We start from the raw sequence: 23,570 nt of genomic DNA on the forward strand, positions 1-23,570 counted from the left end.
CGGACAACATTTGACACACTGAACTCTGTCTGCAAAGTAGTTGGTGAACCAGGCAAGGCAGTCATTAGAAAAACCGAGGCTACTGAGTCTGCCGATAAGAATATGGTGATTGACAGAGTCGAAAGCCTTGGCCAGGTCGATGAAGACGGCTGCACAGTACTGTCTTTTATCGATGGCGGTTATGATATCGTTTAGTACCTTGAGCGTGGCTGAGGTGCACCCGTGACCGGCTCGGAAACCAGATTGCACAGCGGAGAAGGTACGGTGGGATTCGAGATGGTCAGTGACCTGTTTGTTGACTTGGCTTTCGAAGACCTTAGATAGGCAGGGCAGGATGGATATAGGTCTGTAAAAGTTTGGGTCCAGGGTGTCTCCCCCTTTGAAGAGGGGGATGACTGCGGCAGCTTTCCAATCCTTGGGGATCTCAGACGATATGAAAGAGAGGTTGAACAAGCTGGCAATAGGGGTTGCGACAATGGCGGCGGATAGTTTCAGAAATAGAGGGTCCAGATTGTCAAGCCCAGCTGATTTGTACGGGTCCAGGTTTTGCAGCTCTTTCAGAACATCTGCTATCTGGATTTGGGTGAAGGAGAACCTGGAGAGGCTTGGGCGAGTAGCTGCGGGGGGGCGGAGCTGTTGGCCGAGGTTGGAGTAGCCAGGAGGAAGGCATGGCCAGCCGTTGAGAAATGCTTGTTGAAGTTTTCAATAATCATGGATTTATCGGTGGTGACCTTGTTACCTAGCCTCAGTGCAGTGGGCAGCTGGGAGGATGTTCTCTTGTTCTCCATGGACTTTACAGTGTCCCAGCACTTTTTGGAGTTAGAGCTACAGGATGCAAATTTCTGCCTGAAGAAGCTGGCCTTTTCTTTCCTGACTGACTGCGTGTATTGCTTCCTGACTTCCCTGAACAGTTGCATATCGCGGGGACTATTCGATGCTATTGCAGTCCGCCACAGGATGTTTTTGTGCTGGTCGAGGGCAGTCAGGTCTGGAGTGAACCAAGGGCTGTATCTGTTCTTAGTTCTGCATTTTTTGAACGGAGCATGCTTATCTAAAATGGTGAGGAATTTACTTTTAAAGAATGACCAGGCATCCTCAACTGACGGGATGAGGTCAATATCCTTCCAGGATACCTGGGCCAGGTCGATTAGAAAGGCCTGCTCGCAGAAGTGTTTTAGGGAGAGTTTGACAGTGATGAGGGGTGGTCGTTTGACTGCGGATCCGTAGCGGATACAGGCAATGAGGCAGTGATCGCTGAGATCCTGACTGAAGACAGCGGAGGTGTATTTGTAGGGCCAGTTGGTCAGGATGACGTCTATGAGGGTGCCCTTGTTTACATATTTAGGGTTGTACCTGGTGGATTCCTTGATGATTTGTGTGAGATTGAGGGCATCTAGCTTAGATTGTAGGACTGCCGGGGTGTTAAGCATATCCCAGTTTAGGTCACCTAACAGAACAAACTCTGAAGCTAGATGGGGGGAGATCAATTCACAAATGGTGTCCAGGGCACAGCTGGGAGCTGAGGGGGGGTCAGTAGCAGGCGGCAACAGTGAGAGACTTATTTCTGGAGAGAGTAATTTTTTTAATTAGTAGTTCGAACTGTTTGGGTATGGACCTGGAAAGTATGAAATTACTTTGCAGGCTATCTCTGCAGTAGACTGCAACTCCTCCCCATTTGGCAGTTCTATCTTGATGGAAAATGTTATAGTTGGGTATGGAAATCTCATAATTTTTGATGGCCTTCCTGAGCCAGGATTCAGACACGGCAATGACATCAGGGTTAGCAGAGTGTGCTAAAGCAGTGAGTAAAACAAACTTAGGGAGGAGGCTTCTGATGTTGACATGCATGAAACCAAGGCTTTTTCGATCACAGAAGTCAACAAATGAGGGTGCCTGGGGACATGCAGTGCCTGGGTTTACCTCCACATCACCCGCGGAACAGAGGAGGAGTAGTATGAGGGTGCAGCTAAAGTCTATCAAAACTGGTCGCAGGTGTTGATTGGGAGAGCTAGCTAAAACAGTAGGTGAGACAACAACAGCTAGTCAGCTAGCACAACAACAGCAGGGAAAATGGCGTTGACTAGGCAGAGAGGGTCGGATTAACTACACACAGAGCCTGAGTGCGGCTGGGGCCGACAGATAAAAACATAAACAAACAGAATGGAGTACCGTGATTAATGGACAGTACAGCAGGCATCAGCTATGTAGCCAAGTGATCACAGTGTCCAGGGGGCAGCGGTAGATGGGACAGGGAAGCCGCCACAACGCTAGCGACACAGCGTTTAAAGTTAGTAGCCCGGGGGTGGTAGGGGGGGGTGGTAGGGGGGTGGGGTTGGCAGGGAGATGTGCCTGGCTCACGGCTAACTGGTGCTAGCTTCGTGGGGTTAGCCAAGGTCCAGAGTTTACAGCAAGGATCCGGTGGAGTATTGGGCACTAGCCGTGTATGAGTGTGGTTCGGGTGAACAGCTGAGTAGGCCGGGAAGTGGGCCTCAGGGATAGCTTCGGTGCTGCGTGCAAGCTAGCTGTGAAGATCAGAAGTAGTGGACCAGGGATTACGGCAGAAATCCGGCGTTGTTGTGGAGAGACAGTTCAATACTGGTAGACTGGCGAGTATTATCCAGGCTAAATAAAAAATAAAAAATAAATAAATAAATAAACTGGCTGGCTGTGCAGAAGGTAAAAGCCGCTAGCAGTGGCTAACAATAACTAAATAGCTTGTAGCTAGTTAGCTGGTTAGCTTCTGGAGGTTCTTGAATGTGTTCTAAAAGTTAAAAATAATACCGATTCCGTATCACATTGGGTGAGGCAGGTTACCGGAAGGTATAATCAAATTAAAAATCGAAAAGAGATTAAATAAATATGGGTCCAGTGAGTGGTTTGGCTGGCTGGGGACACGGCGATTCAGACAGTTAGCAGGCCTGTGCTAACAAGCTAACAGTTAGTAGGCCGGGGCTAAACAAGCTAGCAGTTAGCAGACCAGGGCTAAACAAGCTAGCAGTTAGCAGACCGGGGCTAAACAAGCTAGCAGTTAGCAGACCGGGGCTAAACAAGCTAGCAACTGGGCAGGCTAGAAGTTAGCAGGCCGAATTAGCAAGCAAGCAGATAGCAAGGGCTACAAAGTTAGCCTTTGGGGGACGTCGCAATGGGGTTAAGTCTGGTTATGCCTCTTCAAGCGGTGACATCGATAGACCGGTCGTGGGTCCGGATATTGTAGCCCAGGAGTATGCTTCGGTGGTAGCATAGGAGCTCTGACCGGGCTAGCTTCAAGCTAAAAGGATGGAAACGCTAGCCAGGAGTAGTCATCCGGGGTTGCGGTTAGCTAGTTGTGAAGATCCAGATGAACATGTTCCGTTTGCGGTGGGAATCCGGGGATAAAAATAATTGGCCTGTTATGCTCTGGTTAGAGTCGCGTTGTTCGAACTGGCGAGAGCTTTCCAAGCTAAAGGTTAGCTGATGACCGCTAGCAATGGTTTGCTGACTGATAGCTGGTAGTTAGCTGGCTAGCTTCAGTTGAGGGGGTCAAGATCCAAAGTAAATATAGATACTTTAGAGAAAAAAAAGCAGATCCACGCTACATTGGGTGAGGCGGGTTGCAGGAGAATATTTAGATGTTGAGGTTTAGCAAAATATTTTAAAAGATATACGAAAAAAAATATGTAAAAAACGATATATACAAGGGACACGACACGACAAGGGGTCTGACTGCTACGCCATCTCAACCCCATAGAAAATCTTTGGAGGGAGTTGAAAGTCCGTGTTGCCCAGCAACAGCCCCAAAACATCACTGCTCTAGAGGAGATCTGCATGGAGGATTGGGCCAAAATACCAGCAACTGTGTGTGAAAACCTTGTGAAGACTTACAGAAAACGTTTGACCTCTGTCATTGCCAACAAAGGGTACTGTATATAACAAAGTACTGAGATACACTTTTGTTTTTGAGTAAATACTTATTTTCCACCATAATTTGCAAATAAATTCATTAAAAATCCTACAATGTGATTTTCTGCATTTTTTTCTCATTTTGTCTGTCATAGTTGCAGTGTACCTATGATGAAAATTACAGGCCTCTCTCATCTTTTTAAGTGGGAGAACTTGCACAATTGGTTGCTGACTAAATACTTTTTTGCCCCACTGTATATCTGTTTATTATACCTCAGCAGAACTATATTGTGTAGAGCTTTGGCAAAGTGGGTGATGTTGTATCCTTCCTGTTTGGCCCTGTCGGATGGGGCCACAGTGTCTCCTGACCCCTCCTGTCTCAGCCTCCAGTATTTATGCTGCATTAGTTTATGTGTCAGGGGGATAGGGTCCATTTGTTATATCTGGAGTACTTATTCTGTCTTATGCGGTGTCCTGTGTGAATTTAAGTATGCTCTCTCTAATTCTCTCTTTCTCTCGGAGGAGGACCTGAGCCCTAGGACCATGCGTCAGGACTACCTGGCATGATGACTCCTTGTTGTCCCCAGTCCACCTGGTCTTGCTGCTGTTCCAGTTTCAACTGTTCTGCCTGCGGCTATGGAACCCTAAACTATTCATATTTACTCTTGAGGTGCTGTCCTGTTGCATCCTCTAGAACTACTGTGATTATTATTATTTGACCCTGCTGGTCAACGTTTGAAAATCTCGGCCATGTTCTGTTATAATCTCCACCCGGCACAGCCAGAAGAGGACTGGCCACCCCTCATAGCCTGGTTCCTCTCTAGGTTTCTTCCTAGGTTTTGGCCTTTCTAGGTAGTCTTTCCTAGCCACCGTGCTTCTACACCTGCATTGCTTGCTGTTTGGGGTTTTAGGCTGGGTTTCTGTACAGCACTTTGAGATATTAGCTGATGTACGAAGGGCTATATAAATACATTTGATTTAATAGAGGACTGAGGGTCTTACAAATATTGAAAGTGTGTAAATAGTTACCCATGTTATTTTGTAAATGTATATATTTTTTCCCCATATTTTTTTCTCAATTTTTTGGGGGGGTGTGTTAGAATACCATTTTGGCATTTTGTATATAGCTATTTGTTTCAAAATGTATACCTTCACCAATTTGGCAACTTGGGTACATTTGGGCTACTTGTGTGGGACACCTGGGTGACTTCATGATAAATGTCATGTAGCACACTCATTTTGGAAGTTATCATTCTGACACTTTGCACAAGTACTGTTGCTATCTTATATTTTTCACTGAAATTGTCCCCATCATCCTATCTGAATGTTTGTTTTATCTTGTTCATTTTAAAGATGATGATACAACAATAAAAATTAAAAACGTATGATTTCTTTCATTGTATTATCTAAACCAGATCTATTGTGTTATATTATCCTACATTCAATTCACATTTACACAAACCTCAGAGTGTTTTCTTTCAAATGTTACCAAGAATATGCATATCCTTGCTTCTGGGCCAGAGCTACAGGCAGTTAGATTTGGGTATGTCTTCAGGTCGGAAATTTAAAAAAGTAGGGGGGTAGCTCTAAGAGGTTTTAATAAACCGTAAATTCGTAAACTCAATCCCCTGTCTGGACAATTGGTCCTTTATGATCTAGTCAGGTCATTACAATACTCTAGCTCTATTCTTGTGTATTTTTATTTTAAATCTGCATTGTTGGGAAGGGCTGGTAAGCAAGTATTTTACAGTAAAGTCTACACCAGTTGTTTTCTGCGCATGTAAAAAATACAATTTGAATAGATTAATCTGTGCTTTTGCATAGATTGATAATGATTCTGTATATGACCGTTTTAAAGTAAGCAATCTCTTCCACATGAGTAACGTTACAGTAGACTGGGACGAGGTAAGAGGGACAGGAGGAGAAGGAAGTTTGCAAGATTAATAACAACACTTACACCAACAAAATGAATACACACTAACATCAGGCATGGAACTGTTCACATGTAGAACATGAAATTCAACACTTGCTACACTTACAAAATTTGCTCAAGAAATTATCGTGCTCAGTAATATCCAGTGTTGGGGAGTAGTGAACTGCATGTAGTTCAACTAGTAATTTAACTACATTTTGCAGTAGCTTGGTGGTACGTAGTTGAACAATATTCAAATCCTGGTAGTGTTTTCAGTAGTTAATCACTTTTTTTGCCGTGTAGCTGTATAACTCCTCGAAGTACACACTACTTTTTTTGTGAAAAGAAAATATGAGTAAAGTAAGCAAGAATTTCCTTTTTGGCATCAGACCTGCGTAATTTTCACTTGAAACATGGTTTTGGGGTTTAATGGGCTAAATTATACATTATGTTAACATCTGACTCCAGAGTGATCTGACCCTGCAATTTGTAATCTATAACATTTCTGATTTAGATAAACTGTAACAATTTATCACAAAGTAGTTTGGATGTGGTGAACTGCTAAAGTTAAGTAAACAACAATGAGTGAACAAAACATTAGGAACAACCCCTTTTGCCCTCAAAACAGCCTCGATTCGGGACATGGATTCATCAAGCTGTTGAAAGCATTCGACAGGGATGCTGGCCAACGTTGATTTCCACAGCTGTGTCAAATTGTCTGGATGTCCTTTGGGTGGTGGACCATTCTTGATATACATGGGAAATTGTTAAGCTTGAAAAACCCAGCAGCGTTGCAGTTCTTGACACACTCAAACCAGTTCTTCTGGCACCTAGTACCATAAGGCACTTAAATATTTTGTCTTGCTCATTCACTCTTATTAAAAATCCTTCATTAACCGGTCTACTCCCCTTCATCACGCTGATTGAAGTGGATTTATCAAGTGACATTTATAAGGGATCATAGCTTTCACCTGGATTCACCTGGTCAATCTGTGTCATGGAAAGAGCAGCTGTTCCTAATGTTTTGTATACTCAGTGTATATTTGTGTTATGGGTAGGTTTAGTCTAGCTTAACTACTTCCAGTGTGAAGTAATTGATAACTTGGTAAACTATATTTCCCCAACACTGGTAATATCCCACTCATACTGTTACAAAATCAAATCTAATTCTATTGGTCACATACACATATTTAGTAGATGTTAATGTGGGTGCGGCAAAATGCTTGTGTTCCTAGCTCCAACAGTGCAGTAGTATCTAACAATTCACAACAATACACACACATCTAAAAGTAAAATAATGGAATTAAGAAATATTTAGAATATATAACAGTTTTTTCCATTTTGTTTCAGTTTCTGGATGATAGTGGGTGAACAGGCTGTGACTCAGGTGGTTAATGTACTTGATGATCTTTTTGGCCTTCCTGTGACATTGGGTGCTGTAGGTGTCCTGCAGTGTGCCCCGGGGGATGCGTTGGGCAGACCACCTCACCCTCTGCAAAGCCCTGCGGTTATGGGCAGTGCAGTTGCCATACCAGGCAGTGATACAGCCTGACAGGATGCTCTCAATTGTATATCTGTAAAAGTTTAGAAGTTTAAATTTCTTCAGCCTCCTGAGGTTGAAGAGGCGCTGTTGCTCCTTCTTTACCACACTGTCTGTGTAGGTGGACCATTTCACATTGTCAATGATTTGTACACCACTGCGGTCCCGCCAATGTGGATGGGAGCGTGCTCTCTCTGTTGACTCCTGAAGTCCACGATCAGCTTCTTAATTTTGTTGACGTTGAGGGAGAGGTTATTTTCCTGGTACCACCCCGCCAGGGCCCTCACCTCCTCCCTGTAGGCTGTCTCGTCATTGTTGGTAATCAGGCCTACTACTGTTGTGTCATCTGCCAAAATGATGATCAAGTTGGAGGCGTGCGTGGCCACGCAGTTACAGGGCTGGGTTCAGACCCAGGGCCCCAAGCTTAATGATGAGCTTGGAGGGTACTCTGGTATTGAAGGCTGAGCGATAGTCAATGAATAGCATTCTTACATAGGTAATCCTCTTGTCCAGATGCAATAGGGCAGTATTCAGTGTAATGGCGATTGAATCATCTGTGGATCTATTGGGGCGATATGCTATTTGAGGGGGTCTAGGTTGTCAGGTAAGGTGGAGGTGATATGATCCTTAACTAGCTTCTCAAAGCACAATGACAGAAGTGAGTGCTACGGGGTGAAAGTCATTTAGTTCAGTTACCTTTGCTTTCTTGGGTACAGGAACAAAGGTTGACATCTTGAAGCAAGTGGGGACAGCAGATTGGGATAGGGAAAGATTGAATATGTCCGTAAACACGCTAGCCAGCTTGTCTGTGCATGCTCTGGGGATGGGGCTAGGGATACCATCTGGGCCAGCAGCTTTGCGATGGTTAACACACTTAAATGTCTTTCTCACATTGGCCACGGAGAACGAGGGCCCACTTTGGGAGCGGACCGCGTCGGTGGCATTGTGTTATCCTCAAAGCGTGCAAAGAAGTTCTTTAACTTGTCCGGGAGCAAGACGTGTCCACGACGTGGCTGATTTTCCCTTTGTAATCTGTGATTGTCTGTAGACCCTGCCACATACTTCAAGTGTCTGAGCCATTGAATTGCGACTCAAATTTCTCTCTGTACTGGAATTTTGCTTGTTTGATTGTCTTACGGAGGCAATAATTACACTGTTTGTATTAAACCATAGTCACCTTGCTGTGGTTAAATGCAGTGGTTCGTGCTTTCAGTTTTGTGCGAATGCTGCCATCTATCCACGGTTTTTGGTTTGGATAGGTTTAAATAGTCACAGTGGGAACAACATCCCCTATACACTTCCTGATGAACTCAGTCACCATGTCTGTATATATGTCAATGTTATTCTCAGAGGCATTCCGGAACATATCCCAATCCACGTGATCAAAGCAATTGTGAAGCATAGATTCTGATTGGTCAGACCAGTGTTCAATAAACCTTAGCATGGGGACTTCCTGTGTGAGGTTCTGCCTATAGGAAGGGAGGATCAGAATGGAGTCGTGATCTGATTTGCAGAAGGGAGGGTAGGGGGAGGGCCATTGTAGCCATCCTGAAAGGGAGTGTAACAATAGTCAAAAAATGTTGTAGTGCACGTGCTACAGGCAATGTGTTGATAGAACTTTGGTAGCATTTTCCTCAAATTTGATTTGTTAAAATAAATGTTGCCTTAGGATATGTGGTTTCCAGTTTGCACAAAGTCCAATGTAGTTCCTTGAGGGCTGTTGTGTTACCTGCTTGAGGGGGAATATACACAGCTGTGACTATAACCGAAGATAATTATCTTGGGAGGTAATACAGTCAAAATTTGATTGTGAGATATTCTAGGTTGGGTGAACAAAATAACTTGAGTTTCTGTATGTTATCAAAATCACACCATGAGCAGTTAATCATGAAACATACTCCGAATACCTCATGAAATGTCCACTCCGAATACCTCTTCTCCAACGGCAACGTCTTGGAGCAGCCTCTAGGATAAGTTCAAACGATCCAATTTCGGGAAACTTGTATTTCTTGTCATAATGCTGGTGAGTTACCGCTGCTCTGATATCCAAAAGTTCTTTACAGCTGTCTGTAATAACACAAAAAATGTTCTTGCCTAATAAAGTAAGAAAATCACGCAAAAAAACTACATCCGGCAAAGTTTCTTAGGAGATAGAAGCAGAGCTGCCATGCCTGTCGGTGCCATCTTGAACCCATTATAAACTATACTATACTCATAATAATATAGTTCACCTCCTTGGTTAGTCCGTCATTATGTTTTGTGTTCTCCAAGGTTAGTCTGTCCTTATGTGTAGTGTACTTTTATAAATGTACTTATTTTAATGTGATTTTATTTACACTATATTTATCCTGCTGATTTTCTTGTGTATGTAAAGTGACTTTGGGTGTCGTGAAAAGCTCTTAAAATGAAATGTATTATTATTATTATAAAACCTAAGACGAAAGCCCGCCAACTTTATCATTCTGTCTTCTTTTTAACGCCTTTTCTTTATATCTGGAAGTTAAAGCTGGTAATATTATTTTTTTCGCCAACCGAGGTATTCATCAATTCGGTTTTATGTTTAAAAGTCCTGCCAACGCCTCAGTATAAAACGTTTCCTTTCATTTTACCAGATTTGGCACGCGTTAATTCATGAACTTGGTACTGTTGTCCAACCTCAAAATTGTCCTTGTTGTTCTGAAAAATTATAAACACAAATCGATAGTCTGCATTGCAGCAGCCTGTTCCAAATAGCAACGTTACCTACTCTATTTTTTTTTACTCAAAAAAAGTGCAGTTTAAAACTTTCTAGACAATGTTGTGGTTCGTAGCTAGCTCTTTAGCTAGCTATCTAGCTGGCTAGCCAGCTCAAATATTTAACAGAACATATCTGACAACGTTTTGAGTTTATCTTTAGACCATTTTTTATACTCCATAACAAAATTAAAACATTTCAAGGTAATTATTTACAAGTGTGGTGAGCTGAAAATAGCTAACTTACTGAATGTGAAGAAATGAACGCAGCACATTCTATCAGAGGAATTTAGAATTTGATCAATGCTTTGATGTCACCTGTGTCACGGCCAGGATACCATGACAACGGTCGCAACAACAGGGTTAAAGTTGCATGTCTCTTGCTCCCACCTTCCAGCCTCCCCCGTTGTTGCCGGGTAAGCAATGGATGTATAAATGGTTAATGCCGGCAATAAAGAGGTAATAATGGGACTGTTTGAAAGGCGATCATGCAAACATTGCCCAATGTTTTGTTTACAGTCAACATACCATGAATCCTGTGTGAATTAAGTATAAGAAAAATAATCCACTCTCATTGACATAAAATGATGTGTCGGTATGAGCGAAGGTGATAGAACTCTTCAGGAAATCACTACATCCTCTCACTTAACGGGAAGGTGAAGGCTATGCTGACAACCCTGCAGGCTGGCTGCACTCAACAAACAAATCAAGCCAACACATCCACAGGCAGTCATGAGTAAATCGTTACATTAACCCCCAGGCAAGGTTCCCATGACAATTCAATAAGTGCAGACTCCTCCGTTCACATACTGATAGAAACCTAAGGATTTCACAGCCCACTTGGGAATGTAAATACTTGGGAATGTAACTTGAACAGTAATACTGTTGGTCATTTACTGCAATCAATATTTTGTGATTCTCTCCTTAGAATTACTGTTCATTTGTCCGTGTCATACTTACCATATCTATCTGTCAGTGCGATACAGGAAACAACGATTTAATTAGCAGAGCTAATTATGTGAATGTCTCTAAATAATATTATTGTCTGTGAATAATAATCAAATATTTGACTAAAACTTAAAATAACTCACTCATCACTTGATTATCTTTCACATTGGAGCAACATGCATAGCCCAGGAAAAGGGTGAAGATGCCCCTAAATGCTGATCTTGGGTCAGTTTAGCATCTCCCCCACCAATGGTTAGGGGAAGCTCTGAGTATAAATTGTGCCCCTATACCCTAGTCCTATTGTGCTCCATCTATAGTTGGGAAGGGACCTCTACTATTTCTGAAATAATATCTGAGTATAGTTTTTGTTTGAATAACTCGTTGTTGGTATAGTATTGCTTGGTCAATAGAAGTAAAGTGTTGTCTCTCTAGTTAGCTAGTTAATCATTGCTGTCTGAACTGAAAATGTGTGTTGACAGTCAGATTTGGTTAGTTTCTGGACAATTTGGGTAAAAAAATCTCTGGTTATCAGTGCCTGTATTGGAGAGGAAAAGATTTCACCTCTCGTAGGCAATCAGCAATTAGTGTTAGTACTTTAGTCTTCCCTGCTTTTTTAGCAGAAGGTGTAAGCGGCGGTCGTGTCCGTGGTGGTCTCGTCATCTGACTACATGTTCTCTCATAATCTGAGAGCATCTGGTTGCTACGGTGGTGGCACAGGGCTACACGTTTTGCCGAAGTGGATATTTTATCTTTTCCCCCTCACACACCTGTCCATCTCCTAATTTGAATTCCATGCTGTCACTGTCCACTCAAGTTTAATGGGTAGCCAATCAGGCAAGTGGATGGACTTGCAATTCTGCCCGCACTTGTGTGCCGGGAAAACATTCCCTACACCATTGCACCACTAGCCTGTACCATTGACACCAGGTGGAATGTGTATATGGACTTACCTACTTACGCCAAATCCTGACTCTGCCATCAGCATGACGCAACAGGAACCGGGATTCGTCCTACCAGGTAATGTTTTTCCACCCCTCAATTGTCCAGTTTTGGTGATCGAGCGCCCACTGGAGTCACTTTTTCTTGTTTTTAGCTGATAGGAGTGGAACCCTGTGTGGTTGTCTGCTGCAATAGCCCATCTGTGACAAGGACCGCCGAGTTGTGCATTCTGAGATGCCGTTCTGCTCACCACTGTTGTACTTGAATGATTCTTGCCATTCTCCTTCGACCTCTCATCAACAAGCTGTTTACATCCACAGGACTGCCGCTGAATGGATCTTTTTTTTTGTCATGCCATCCTCTGTAAACCCTAGACACTGTTGTGAGTGAAAAGCCTAGGAGGCCGGTCGTTTCTGAGATACTGGAACTGGCGCACCTGGCACCGACGTTCTAACAATCTAACATTCAATCTAACAGTAACTGAATGTCTGGATGCCTGTCTACCTGCTTTATGTAGCAAACCATGGCCACGTGACTCACTGTCTGTAGGAGCAAACCATTTTTGTGAATGGGGTGGTGTATGTAATCAACTGGCCATTGAGTGCATATCACAATATCGTAGGTGATGAATAATAGGACACTTTTGGAAATGCAGCACGAAGGGGGTGTATTTAGGAGGGCGGCAAGGTCAGAGATAAAGGAAGGGTGAGAGACAGATAAACAGAGAGAGCATATGTGTGTGTTTGTGTGTTAGTCATGTAGGGGGTAAGTTGCTCACACTAACTTTGTCAGCCTTTGTCTTCATATGCACAACTCAAAGCGAACTGGAACTTCCTCAAAGATAACCTGTTCACAGGAGACTTAGTATTAGTATTATACCTACATATGATCCCAAATACTGAGCTTGTGTTGGTGTTAGTGGAGGGGGAGACAGAGAGAAAGGAAGAAAGGAGGATCTTCCTCTAAGACAAATCTTTCTCCTGCTGAGCATCACAGACGTAGATGGTCTAATACAGGGCCCTCCTCATCTGGTATCCATTCTGTCATTGTGCCAGCTCCTCCTTCTCGTCCTCCCTCAGCCACTCCTCAATGGCTCTATAATTATAGAGAGGGAAGACCATACCTGTACCTCTTCTGAGACCAGGCAAATAGTTGTGTATATTCTCTCACTGGTCTCCTTCATAATGGAGATATTTTCCTCCCTGTGCGGTAACTCCTTTTCTCTCCATCTGTCTCCCACCCCACTAACCCCAACAAAAGCTCAGTATTTGCGATCATATGTAGTTTCTTGCCAACTCCGTCAGTGGGTTCAGACAGTGGGATTTTGGAGATGTCAGCATTTGGTTGATCTGGACACAGAGGAAGACAGTGTGTTGACAAATGGGTGTGTATGCATGTATTAGTGTGAGCTACTTGACACACACACAGACACACACACACACACACACACACACACACACACACACACACACACACACACACACACACACACACACACACACACACACACACACACACACACACACACACACAGTAAACATTCAAAGTTCTTTCAGATAAACAGACCTTTATGATTCACTGGGAAATCTGAAGGGGGACTTGTGTCTTGGCGCAGAGGTATTCAGGAACAGGCACCTTCTCCAAAAGCTCCTGATAGGGACGTGGCCTTTCCACAACATCTCCAAACAGCAGATCCAGGAGGGTGTCAACATAGCCTAGAATGGGTTAAGAGAAAGCAGAGTTGAGACATTTTATTTTTATTGACATGCCATTTGTTATGACTATTGGTGTCAAAAATAACTCACTGTAAGTTTAATGTCTCTTCAAGGCCTGCACAGTGTAGTCCCCTGCTTGTATTTCAGATAGAAGATGGCATATTGGAGTTTTCCTTTTGAGGTGGATACATGGGCTTGCTCTGCATTTTCATTATAATGCATCGCAGCCAGATGCAGTCTAGAAGGAAACACAGCAACCGTTGCAAAAAGCATTGTACTAATGACCTTTGTTAACTGCAATGGCCCTCTAATTACATACTGTGCATTTGGAAAGTATTCAGACACCTGAACATTTTCCACATTTAGTTACGTTACAGCCTTATTCTACTTTTTTTTTTAAATCCCTCATCAATCTACACACAACACCCCATAATGACAAAGCAAAAACAGTTTTTTAGAAATTTTAGCAAATGTATAAATGATACACTGAAATATGACATTTACATAAGTATTTGGCAGCAATTAAAGCCTTGAGTCTTCAGGGGTATAACGCTATGACGCTATTTCTGTTAGGTTGGATAAGGAGTGTCGCCGCACAGCTATTTTCAGGTCTCTCCAGAGATGTTCAATCGGGTTCAAGTCCGGGCTCTTGCTGGGCCACTCAAAGACATTCAGAGACTTGTCCCGAAGCCACCCATGAGTTGTCTTGGACGTGTGCTTAGGGTCGATGTCCTGTTGGAAGCTGAACCTTCGCCTAGTCTGAGGTCCTGAGCAGGTTTTCATCAAGGATCTCTCTGTAATTTACTCCATGCATCTTTCCCTCTATTCTGAGTAGTCTCCCAGTCCCGCTGAAAAACATCCCCACAACATGACGCTGCAACCACCATGCCTTGTTTCCTCCAGATGTGACTCTTGACATTCAGGCTAAAGAGTTCAATCTTGGTTTCATCAAACCAGAGAATCTTATTTATCATGGTCTGAGAGCCTTTTGGAAAACTCCAAGCGTGTTTTCACTGAGTTGTAAAATTGAGATTTAATCCATTTCAGAATAAGACTGTAACATAACAAAATGTTGAAAAAGGGAAGAGGTCTGAATAGTTTCCGACTCATCTTCTCGATGTCCTTCAGAAGTCTTGGTTCCAGTAGTTTTGAGTTCAGCTTCTGACATGCGGCTGTATCTATTCCAAAGATGAATAAGAGGTTGACAATTTATGAAAAAATTATTTCATATCACAACACAGGAAATTGAAAAACAATACAACAGAATAAATGCATGTAAATTATACTTACTTGTCTTGAGCCACTGCCTGGTCTGTTCACCAATGAGAGGCTGGTGCTGACAGTTGGGGAAAAAGTATTCTCATGATGGTGGACGTTCTATATGTGGTTGGCCACTGAATTCCACTTGGCCACTGCCTCCTTCCCGGGCGTTGATGTTGAGAATGACCAGTGAACGTGATTCACAACACTTTTCCTCCAAGGCATACTTCTTCACAGTACTTCACCTTTGCCAGTCCAAGTCTCTTACCTATCCTTTGACACCAAACAATAAAAATAAATCACTAATTTCGAAGCAGAATGGTATCAGCTATTCAGGAAAGATTTTACAATGACATGCATAGTAAACAATACCCAGCTAGCGATGATGAATCGGCCCAGAAGCAGACCTCTTCCGGAGGGCAGGAACTGATTGAATCGGCCTGGAATCGGGTGTCGGACTCGGCCTGGAATCAAAATGAATGACTGCCCAGAATCGGCCCAAGTACATCCGTCCGTATCCATCTACCAGTATTCAGCTCGACTTTGCCGGCATCTTACCAGAAGCGGCCCGATGCAAATTTAAATAAATGTATACAAAATTACCCGATTAAGGAATTTAAATATTACTGTTATACATTTTATACATACAAATTATACCCATCTCGGAAGAAACACCGAACACCTGGTGACCGTGTCAGCATGCATGTGCCTAGCCCGCCACAGGAGTCACTACAGTGCAATGGGACAAGGACATCCCAGCCGGCCAAACCCTCCCCTAACTCGGACGTCGCTGGGCCAATTGTGTGTCGCCTCATGGGTCTCCCGGGTTGCGGCCGGCACGGGTTTCAAACCAGCATCTGTAGAAATGCAGTTTGCACTGGGATGCAGTGTCTTAGACCATTGCAACACTCGGGAGGTTCCATCCACAAAGCTTTTAATGCTTAGCAATTGCCTTGCACAAAGTATCAAAATACTACAAAGGACCATTAAATAATTTCATATGAATGTTAATTGTATTTTTTGATCACAGAAACAATGAGCAAAATATGGAAAAATAAATCAATAATGAAATGCATATTATTTAAAGCAACCCGTGTAATCATCTAGAGTAGCCCCAATCGGCCCGAGCCCCAAGTAATATAATTTGGCCAGATAACTCTCACCGGAATCGTCCTGAGCCCCAAGTAAAGCCCTCCTTCTCCATCCACTGGCTGTTTCCAACCTCATTGCTCTGCAGGACATACATGAACGTTAAGAGTTCTTGATGTAGATATTGGTGAAAATATAAAGTTCTAATTGTATCTGCACTAGTTAGATGTCAAGTATTTTATTGGCTTTTAGGTCCACCATTATGTAGCCACCATGCTATGCGTAATGTCCTACAACATTGTTGGAATAGACAAAACACAACCACATGATTTATTCTCTATCAGTAATTTGACTGTGACAAGATTATCATATGGATTGAAACCTTTAATTAAAATATAACAAAACAACCCTGGAGGGTCTGCCTTGATGTCTCCACCATGAACCACATCTCCACTGTCAATGGTACACTATATACACAAAAATATGTGGATTCGGCTATTTCAGCCACACCCGTTGCCGATAGGTGTATAAAATCGAGCCCACAGCCATGAAATCTCCATAGACAAACATTGGCTGTAGAGCTCAGTAACTTTCAATGTGGCACCGTCATAGGATGTTCAGTCAGTTCGTTATATTTCTGCTCTGCTAGAGCTACACCGGTCAACTGTAACTACTGTTATTGTGAAGTGGAAACGTCTAGGAGCAACAACGTTTCAAATCAAATAAAATGTATTTGTCACATACACACGGTTAGCAGATGTTAATGCGAGTGTAGCGAAATGCTTTCAGCCGCGAAGTGGTAGGCCACACAAGACCGTCTAGTGCTGAAGCGCATAGTGCATAAATATAATCTGTCCTCAGTTGCAACACACGCTACCTAGTTCCAAACTGCCTCTGACTCAAACCTAAGATCACGATGCGCAATGCCAAGTGTCGGCTGGAGTGTGTAAAGCTTGCCGCCATTGGACTCTGGAGCAGTGAAAACTCATTCTCTGGAGTGATGAATCAAGCGTCACCTTCTGACAGTCTGACGGACAAATCCGGGTTTGGCGAGATGCCAGGAGAACGCTACCTGCCCGAATGCATGGTGCCAACTGTAAAGTTTAGTGGAGGAAGAATAATGGTCTGGGGCTGTTTTTCATTGTTCGGGCTAGGGTTCTTAGCTCCAGTGAGGGGAAATCTTAACGCTACAGCACACAATGATATTCTAGACGATTCTGTGCTTCCAAATTTGTGACAAGAGTTTGGGGAAGGCACTTACCTGTTTCAGCATTATCATGCCCCCATGCACGAAGCGAGGTCCATACAGAAATAGTTTGTGGAGATCGGTGTGGAAGAACTTGACTGGCCTGCACAGAGCCCTAACCTCAACCCCATCGAACATCTTTGGGATGAATTGGAACACCGACTGCGAGCCAGGCCTACTCAACCAACATCAGTGGCTGACTTCACTAATGCTCTTGTGGCTGAATGGAAGAAAGTCCCCGCAGCAATGTTCCAACATCTAGTGGAAAGCTTTCCCAGAAGAATGGAGGCTGTTATAACAGCAAAGGTGGACCAACTCCATATTAATGCCCATGATTTTGGAATGAGATGTTCGACGAACAGGTGCTCACATACTTTTGACCATGTAGTGTATCTGTAAAGAACATATATTGGAATTAGTGATGACATGAACAGCATTTCGAATAATAAAAAATAAAAAAAAGTATGATTTAGAAGTTACACCAAAACCCCCAAAATATTGTTAGTAGAAACAAAAGGTTACCCATATATGATGAAGGATCAAAGGACATTTGGCATTAAATAGAGAGACGGCCAATTGAGCCAACACATCTCATCTGGTATACCAGATTGAAGCAACTCCTCTCCTATAAGAAAGACTAGAATCTGAAGCTAACACTGGCTGAAGTTCAAAGTTAAGCTCAGCTGAAATCTGAAATGGATATTAGAACTTTGGCTGAAAGGCTGATCGATTCCACTGGCTCCCAAAGTGCCGAGTTCCTAGGACTTGCGACGCCGTCCTCTGTGGTGGGCATCATCTCTAATGGTCCTGGGCAGGGGAATGGGACTGGGGCAAGTTGGACTCCAGAAGTTGAAGATGATCGGAGAGATTTTATGGGACCAGTCATTGCTCTGGTAGGGAAATTGTTATTCATAGTGACAGTACTTCTGGGCCTTTCATATCACTTGCCTGTCAGTACCCCAGACAGTCTTCAGGTCCATTGTTTTGTATTTAGATCTCTGATATCTTTTTATGTCAAAATGCTGAATTCTTGAAATTACATAAAATGCATTAAAAACTATGAGTATTTATTGTTTCATAAACAACGACTGATGCCTCGGCATGGAATTGACAAATTAATGGTTATATGATTGATAATTACAGGAAGAGGGACAAAGCCCGCCTAATGTCATTATCAATCTTAGAGTGTCTTACTATTGGTCTTCAAGAAAGGAAGTTAACACAGTAAGCAGGATGTTGCAGAAAGTGAAAGAAGCAAACAGAGAGATGGAAAGTTAGCTAGTAGCCAGGCTAGTGATTAGTAATATCTGAAGAAAAGTATGTTAGTAGTCGAGTAGCTGAGTAGCGTTGGCCAGAATTAACTGCATTGTACCTTGATGCAATAATGTTCCTGTCAGATACAAATACTCTGCACATTACCACTCTTTTCCTGTCTGCGATGGAGCTTTGTGTCAGGCATAACTGCAGGCCATCAAACATCCTTTTAATGGTGTCGATACAACACCTGAAGTCATTTACCAGCTGCGGTTGACCATGTGCAGCGATCACTACAATAGGGACCATTTGAAACCGGGTTCCGTTCCCACCATCTTTCCACCATGGACAGGAAAGACTCAACTATTTAAGGAATGTTGCTATCTAGCTAACTTGCCTGCTAGCTAAGTTGCTAACACCTGTAGCTAGTCACCACAAAGTAATTTACAATGTTATTTGTTTGCCATTACCTGAACTAGTTTGTGATGTTTTTAGCTTAGCTACTAACTTACTGTAACGTTATACTGTCGGTTTTGTTCATTTTGCTTAGTGATGCACTCCCCTTTCCCATTATACTGATAAGAAATTATATATTCTTTGCTATTAGGCTTCACAGGTTTATGTAGTACTATTGATTGCATAAAATTACTTCCACTACAAAAAGTAAATAGATTAATGTTGATACAATATAATTATTTTTTAAGTCAAAATGTTGATAATAAAACATATCAGTTTTATATAATTACAGGAGAATTGGAGGTGTTACACAACGCTTTGACCTACATTCCCAAAAATTGTTAAAGTATCCATTTATGGAGACAAGGAGCTGGCTTGCCATCCTAGATCACAACGAAAATGCGGGACGTGCACGAGCCACTACAGCTGCAGGTATAGAACACATCACATTTCACCACAAACTGTCTGGTTGAATGCCTCTTATGAACAGATTGATCATCCCCCTTTCTCCCATCTACTTCCCTCTTATCACCTGTAATCATTTGTATTTTCTTACTCTCGAACCAGTCCCTATTCCCACTTTGTGTAAAAGTTTGATTTGGTTAAAAATAATAGAAGATTGATGACATCCTGCTTTGCACTTCACTCTATTTCTGTTTATACCTCCCTGGGAGGGAATGGAAGAAGGAGAGGACAGTGGACATTAGGATAGGACAATGAACCATACTGTCTCAGATTTTATCTATGAGAAATTCAATGTTTGTATCCTTTTCACACCCTTTTCAAAGAGGGGACCCAAGGTTCCTCCACTCATGCCTCATCCAACATTTTTTTCAGGAGTATGCAAGGGAAGAGTAATTAGGACTAATTTATATTTTTTTGTTTTGTTATTCTGTTACACATCTTTCAGGAGATTTGAGAAGCCGTGGAGTATTCTAAACAGGCCAAGGACCAGGAGGAACCACAGCCCAAGTCTAAGCGCCCAGTAAGCCTGTAGTCAGGGAGAGAGATACATGAAAAACTGCCTTTAACACCCATAGTGGTCACTATGAATATTTGGTCAAGCCATTCGGATGATCGAACGCATCGTCAGTCTTCCAAGCATTAGTCAATGACACTCTTAGGGACATGGTGAATCCGTTTGTCTTTCCTTACCTCGATGACATCCTGATCTTCTCTAAGACGCTTCCTGAACAGATCCTGCAAGTCCGCCAAGTCCTGAGATGCCACTTGCAGAGTCAGCTGTACATCAAGATAGAGAAGTGCGAGGTCGACGTATGCCAAGTCTCCTTACTGGGCCACATTATTTCTACCGTCACCAACTGTCCCGTCCCGCCTCACTTAAACAAGTACATCGGGTCATTGGTTTTGGCCATTTTTTAAAATGTTTTATACACAACTTTGGTGCTGTGGCAGTGCCTCTCATGGCCCAAACCCCCCAATTCTAGAGTTGTTTTTTTCTGGACCTCAGAGGCTCACATGGCATTTAAGGAGCTCAAGAGACACTTCACCTCCGGACCAATGCTTGTTCATCCCGATCTTGCTTGTCCAGCCCTGGTTCCAACTGTCCTTAGAATTTATCACAGGGTGACCTCCATCCCAAGGGCCGACCATTATCGTGATGGTCGTCAATCGGTTCTCCAAGGCATCCCCGTTTCATCACCTTACCCAAATTGCTCTCGGCCAAGGATGTCTTTTGACCACACAGACTCCCCCAGAACATTGTCTCGGACTGTGGACCCCACTCTTAAAAATTGAGGCAAGAAAGTAATTAGAGTGGCAAGAAAAAGTATATGAACCCTTTGGAATTACCTGGATTTCTGCATAAATTAGTCATAAAATATGATCTGATCTTCATCTTAGTCTCAACAATAGACAAGCATAGCGTGCTTAAACTAATAACACACACATTATTGTATTTTTCTGGTCTATATTGAATACATCATTTAAACATTCACAGTGTAGGTTGAAAAAACAATGTGAAACACTAGGCGAATTACTTCTCCAAATGCTAATTGCATTCAGCTAACCTGGAGTCCAATCAATGACACGAGATTAGAGCTGACCTGCACTATAAAAAACATACAAATATACAAAACACTCACAATCTGCCTGCCTGTCACAAGAAGCATTGCATGATGTGAATCATGCCTCGAACTAAAGAGATATCGAAGAACTAAGATTAAGATTAAGAATAGTTGACTTGCAAAAAGCAGGAAAGTATCTCTAAAAGCCTTGATGTTCATCAGTCCATATCAAGACAAATTGTCCATAAATTGAGAAAGTTCAGCCCTGTTTCTACTCCCCTAGGAGTGTCCGTCCTGCAAAATGACTGCAAGAGCACAGTGCAGAATGCTCAATGAGGTTAAGAAGTATCCTAGAGGGTCTGTTAAAGACTTACAGAAATCTCTGGAACATGCTAACATCTCTGTTCACGAGTCTACGGTACGTAGACAGATTAAACTAAAGTTGAGTTGTTTGGAAGGAACACACAGAGTTGTTTGGAAGGAACACACAGCACTATGTGGATAAAAAAGGCATAACACACCAACATCAAAACCTCACCCCAACTGTAAAGTATGGTGGAGGGAGTATCATGGTTTGGGGCTGTGTTGCTGCCTCAGGACCTGGACAGTCAACGACAGAAAAATGAATTCCCAAGTTTATGAAGACATTTTGCGGAAGAATGTTTGTCTGTCCGCCAATTGAAGCTCAACAGAAGTTGGGTGATGCAACAGGACAACGACACAAAATACAGAAGTAAATCAACAACAGAATGGCTTCAACAGAAGAAAATACGCCTTCTGGATTGGCCCAGTCAGAGTCCTGACCTCAACCCAATTTAAAATGTTGTGGCATGACCTCAAGAGAGCGGTTCACACCAGACATCCCAAGAATATTGCTGAACTGAAACAGTTTTCTCAAGAGGAATGGTGCAAAATTCCTTTTGACCGTTGTGCAGGTCTGATCCGCAACTCCAGAAAACATTTGGTTGAGGTTATTGCGACCAAAGGAGGGTCAACCAGTTATTAGATCCAAGGGTTCACATACTTTTTCCTCCATACACCATAAATGTTTACACAGTGTGTCCAACAAAGACATGAAAATGAATAATTGTTTGTGTGTTATTAGTTTAAGCAGACTGTGTTTGTCTACTGTGTTTTTGTGACTGCTGAAGATCAGATCAAATTCTATGACCATTGACACTGATCAAATCCAGGTATTTCCAAAGGGTTCACATACTTTTTCTTGCCAATGTATAAGGAATATTCCAGTCATGGGTATCCAGAGCAGTGTGTTTGGGAGGTATTTATGATGGACTTTGACATTGAATGGAATTACTATGGAGAAGGCGGGGGGAGAATCCGCTTATTACCTACATCTAAATACTCACACTAAAAACTGAGGTACTGACAAATGGCCAGACAAGTGTTATAAAGGGCCCAGAAGTGCGTTGGGGTGAACTTCCCCTTTAATTTCTGTATCTGAACAAAATGTAAAAACTAAAGGAATACATTTTATTCATTGGACAATGTTGGTATGGTCAACTGCTATAAGAAGAAAAACACAGGATGTTCCTGCCTGTTGTATCATATGTGTATGAGGTGCCATTTGTTAGCTATAAAATGCATTTAAGTAATACAGTAATACTCTTGATCCTATTAGGTAGAAACTTGAGGTCATTGAAGAGGGTGATTTTTATTTAGATTTCATGTAATAGACATACACAAAATATTCAAAATTGGTGAAGTGAAAAAAATGAATGGTTTCAAAAAATTCTAAATTCGAAAAAACAAGAATTGGTGCGGGCATATGTATTCACCCCCTTTGCTATGAAGCCAATAAATCATATCTGGTGCAACCAATTACCTTCAGAAGTCACATAATTAGTTAGATTGCACACAGGTGGACTTTATTTAAGTGTCACCTGATCTCAGTATACAGTGGGGCAAAAAAGTATTTAGTCAAATCAAATCAAATTTTATTTGTCACATACAGATGTTAGCAGATGTTAATGCGAGTGTAGCGAAATGCTTGTGCTTCTAGTTCCGACAATGCAGTAATAACCAACAAGTAATCTAACTAACAATTCCAAAACTACTGTCTTATACACAGTGTAAGGGGATAAAGAATATGTACATAAGGATATATGAATGAGTGATGGTACAGAGCAGCATAGGCAGGATACAGTAGATGGTATCGAGTACAGTATATACATGAGGTGAGTATGTAAACAAAGTGGCATAGTTAAAGTGGCTAGTGATACATGTATTACATAAGGATGCAGTCGATGATATCGAGTACAGTATATATGTATGCATATGAGATGAATAATGTAGGGTAAGTAACATTATATAAGGTAGCATTGTTTAAAGTGGCTAGTGATATATTTACATCATTTCCCATCAATTCCCATTATTAAAGTGGCTGGAGTTGAGTCAGTGTCAGTGTCAGTGTGTTGGCAGCAGCCACTCAAGGGCTGTTTAACAGTCTGATGGCCTTGAGATAGAAGCTGTTTTTCAGTCTCTCGGTCCCAGCTTTGATGCACCTGTACTGACCTCGCCTTCTGGATGATAGCGGGGTGAACAGGCAGTGGCT

The 23,570-nt window shown here is 42.4% G+C and overlaps 2 long non-coding RNA genes across 2 annotated transcripts in view; both read left to right on the forward strand.

The window, feature by feature from the left end:
- Positions 1-23,570, forward strand: part of LOC149984051 (uncharacterized) — a 615,207-nt gene that overhangs the window by 151,897 nt on the left and 439,740 nt on the right. The window lies entirely within an intron of this gene.
- Positions 18,473-22,837, forward strand: LOC149984054 (uncharacterized). The gene is made up of 2 exons (XR_016495605.1): positions 18,473-19,403; positions 19,882-22,837. It is a non-coding gene; the product is annotated as an uncharacterized LOC149984054 (long non-coding RNA).

Source organism: Oncorhynchus mykiss, chromosome 4, assembly GCF_057628025.1.
Source record: "Oncorhynchus mykiss isolate SJ-2025 chromosome 4, ASM5762802v1, whole genome shotgun sequence".
NCBI classification, from domain to species: domain Eukaryota; kingdom Metazoa; phylum Chordata; class Actinopteri; order Salmoniformes; family Salmonidae; genus Oncorhynchus; species Oncorhynchus mykiss.